The sequence below is a fragment of the Lathyrus oleraceus genome, chromosome 2, assembly GCF_024323335.1.
Source record: "Lathyrus oleraceus cultivar Zhongwan6 chromosome 2, CAAS_Psat_ZW6_1.0, whole genome shotgun sequence".
Taxonomy (NCBI): Eukaryota; Viridiplantae; Streptophyta; class Magnoliopsida; order Fabales; family Fabaceae; genus Lathyrus; species Lathyrus oleraceus.
This window is the reverse complement of record NC_066580.1, coordinates 486365596-486370176: the sequence shown is the minus strand read 5'-3', so window position 1 is coordinate 486370176 and position 4581 is coordinate 486365596.

Below are 4581 nucleotides of genomic sequence, written 5' to 3'. Positions count from 1 at the left end.
AAGTTATCTCACCATAACCCAAGTCACATTATAACTATTAAAGATCTCAAAAGTGTGTTATAGTCTTAATTAGATTAAATGTTTAAAAAAATTTCAAGCCTATAATAAAATGACAGTTGTGTGTAGATCGAGTGGTCATTCTGATTTTCATTTGAGAGAATTGGTGAGAAAAAGAGAAAAGTTTAGTAAAATTAAATATTGAAATAATTTATTTGAACTTATTCATCTTGAAGTTGGAGAATGAAATTAACATGTGTTCATGATCATGAAGGTATTCCTCTAAGAAGTATTAGACTTGGAAGTTATCATTGTTCATGTAAGTTTGTTATTTTATCGTAGATAGTCACCTTACAAGATTGTTTTCTTGATGGCAAGTAACAATTCATGTCTGAGATTGTGATGACACTCTATCCTATTACATTTTTTCTATAATTTATTTTATTATTTCTCAAACCTTGTTATTATGTTTAATTGTATTATGAGCAACTAAGCACCCTTTTCTGAGATATGGTTATCTAATCTTAGAATAACATTGTACTTTTGAATGCAATGACTAGTTTAATCTATTATTCTTATGTTATTTATATGATAGATTCGATTAATGTTTTTATTTGATTTATTACTAATAATTGATTTACAATTTATTTTATGAACCGAGAGTGAAATAAGTAAACACTTTGAATTAAATATTTTGTTTTGACAACACCTAGGGATAAGATGAATCCTTAAAACTAATATGTTTATATTAAGTCAAAATGCTTAATCTTAAATTAACACTTGTTAATGGATTGAAAAGTTATGTCAAATTATTAAATATTTAATTACTAAAAAATTAAGATTAAATAATCTTGAGAATGAGTATAAGGAAAAACATAAATCACACTTACTTCTGACAATCTTTTAATAATTATTCTATCAAACTTTATAGCTAGTCATTAAATCTCTCAAACAAATCTATTTTTTTTGGCCATGATATATTTTTAAATTCAATACTAATTTGAGTCACCGTATTCGATATTTAGTGATATTCACCGCAATAATACTAGTAACAATGTGATACGAGTACACTTCATGGATCACTATTAGTGGTGCATACTTTTAGTAGTCTCTACTGCCCATACAACTATAAACCATAATGTTAAACGAGTCATACTACCATTAAATTTTAGTAGAAATCAGTTGTCTATAACTCATTCAAATTTTAGGGACCTTTCCTTAAAAGTTGCTTTTATTTTTGGAAATTATTTCTCTCATTAGAGAAATACCTTAAAGAAATCCAAAAATGTCCTTGAGAGTGCATCCTTTTCACACCAAAAACACGTTTTAAGTCAGTCTCATTCCATTTTTCCCCCAAATTTTGTTCGGAGATGTACTTTCAGAATTACCCTATACGTACCCCATACACACCTAACCGAGCCACACGCATTTTGACAATACACCGATGAAATACTTCCGTATTATATTTATACTATCATATTAAATTTTATATAAATTAAATTATACACTTAATGAACACGATAAAAAAATTCCAGATATGAATAAATCAATCCATAATACAATGAAAATAATAAAGCAACAAAGAATAATAATATCCATAATACTTAATACAAATACTACACTAATGTGTATGTCAAACCCTTTGTTCTTACGCTGCCTCCTGTACTATAATGCTGACTATGCCTCAGTAAGGATGTCATCTACAATGTCACTTATATCGGAGCCTTCCGGAAAGACTCCTCTGTCTATACCGGCATGCATGTTAGATGCCCAAAAGTGCTTATTTGAGCTATCATATGTGGGCATCTTTCACTCTTTTTCCTTGCTAAAACTGTCAAAACCACATTTGTTTTACATGGAATGCATTACATTGATAAACAAGCTTGGTGCCTTTGATTTGTGTGTTATTGTGCAGGAAAGGCATGAACTAATTGAAAATGAAGACACAAGAAAATTGGCAAAGGAACCAAAGAATACAAGCATTTCATCAGCCTGCTCGCTAGGCGAGGCTGTGGCGAAGCATTGGCTCGCTAGGCGAGTTCCTGGCGAAAAGTTCCAGTAAATTGTCAAATTAATTCGCTAGGCGAGCTCAAGGCGAAGGTGGTAGCGAGTTCGTTCTGTTTTGGTGAAAAACGCAGCCAGCACTCACTCGCTAGGCGAAGCTCTAGCGAGTCCCCAGCGAGCATTCCAGTAGCAAAACCTCTCAACCTCGCTGGGGCGAAGGTTGAAGCGTGTCCTTCGCTAGGCGAAGGTATGTTCGCTAGGCGAACATGACAGTTCAGCAGGCCCTGTTTTCTCTGGGCGCAGGGGCCTTTTGTGCCCATTTTAGACCCTCGCTAGGCGAGCCATTCTGCTCGCCTAGCGAACATGACAGCCCAGCAGTGGTCTATAAGTAGCAGGTGCCACTTTTGGGCACCATACCTCATTTTTGCCAACTTTTTCCACTTTTGTACTTTCTTCTAGATATTTTTGCAGCATTGTTCTTGGGATCTTTATGCCCTAGTTTTCATTTTCTCTTCATCTTAGAACCATCTTCTACAAAAAGAAGGTGGATTCCCATCCAACTTCGATTATCCGACTTGGATGTTGATCAACCTTCTTTCCTTACTTGCCGACCAAGCTACCATGAAAATGAGTAGCTAAGTCATCCATTTGTCAAGGTTAGATGTAGGTGATTACTAGCTTTGTGTGTAAATGTAAGGATCCTCATATGTAAACTCTTTAACGGTAAATATATGATGAAAACTTTGTTTCTATTTAAAACTCTTTGTGTTGGTTTATGATCGAGAGATGTTTACCGACTCTTGACCTAGGTTTTCATCCAAACTTGTTTGTTAGCTAGAGATAGTAACGAATGATTTTGTTCACCATAAGGTTGAACCAAAAAGTTGTCATTTTGATAGATTGTGTTCGAGAGAAACAATGGATCAAAATGGCAAAACTCACAATATGTGTTCGAGAGAAACATATTGAGAGGACTTTGTGAAATGGTTTATCATCTAAAGGAGTTTATAAGATTGTTGACCGAGCAAATACATGCAAAGTGATCATTGAAACCTAACTTTGACAATATTTCTCATATTAATCAAAACATAACTTTTACCGCAATTAATTACTTTTTATGCAAGATAACTTGATTAAAACCAAAACCCTATTGTTACATTAAGTTAAGATTAAAACAACCATCGAACGGCGGCGATATCTTACAATCTCTGTGGATACGATAACAAAAACCCGACACGAAATATACTTTTCAACAAAATGGCGCCGTTGCCGGGGATTGTAAATTGATATTGCGAGCATCGCAATGGTTGTTTAAGTTTTAGCTTGTGAATTTTTGACTTGTGCTTGTAATTTGTTTGGTCTAGTGTGCAGCTTACGTTTTATGCGAGGGCAAATCCCTGTGGACGAACTTCTTTTTGATCCTGAGATCGAGAGAACCGCAAGGAGGCTCAATAGCAAAACGAGACGTAGGAGGCAACAGGCTAGACAACGCCAAGAGCAAGGAGAAAGTTCTTCAACCACAAATCCACACCCATTCATACCAAACATGGAGCCACAACCACCACCACCTATTTCTACTCCATGTATCAATAGTCCAAGGAACACCGCTCAGTTTGCCAACCACACAGGAAGGCAAGCTGAGATGAAGACGGGAACTCTGAATTTATTATATGGGAGTCCATTCACCGGAATGGACCATGAAGACCCTTTTGCTTTTCTCACAAAATTTTATGAGATAGCATTGGCTGCCGGAGTGGATCAGGCTCAGGAGCTTCCGTTGTTCAGACGATTATTTCCCCACGCTTTGCTCGGTAAAGCAAAGGATTGGTATCTCGATCAAACACCAGCCGTAATGACAGACTGGAACGTGTTAGAAGAGAAATTCATTGAAAGATTTTTCTCCCATAACCGATTCATGGAATCAAAGACGGCCATCTCGGTGTTTTCTCAAGGAACCAGTGAATCTTTGAATGAAGCGTGGGAGAGATTCAAGTCCATGCTTAGGAAATGTAAAGGGCATGGATTTGATGAATTAACTCAAATCCATATCTTCAGAAATGGACTTCAACCAAACTGCAAAACGTTGTTGGATGCCACCTCGGGTGGCTCGTTGATGTCAAAAAGTGCCGAGGAAGCCACCAACATTATCAATCGAATGGCTCTAAATGATCTTCAGAGTCAAAATCGTGGAAATTCTTTGAAGAAGGCGGGAGTGCTTGAGTTAGGGACGAATGATGCCATCCTTGCCCAAAACAAGCTCATCTCACAACAAGTGGAACTCTTAACGCAACAAATCAAAGAGTTAAGAGAACCGTCAAAAGCTAAACAAATAGCTTGTTGTGAACTTTGTAAAGGTGAACATGACACCGGATTTTGTCCACCTCCCGGTTTTGACGAAGTAAACTACATGGCCAATCAACGGGACTATCAACCGAGACAACAACAACCTTATCAACCGCACCCTCAACAACAACAACAACAACAACAATTCCAAGGGAACAAAGGGTTCCAACCTAGAAGCAACTATTATCATAACCAAGGTTATGGAGGTGGTTCTTCTAGCCGTCAAAACCCTCCCCA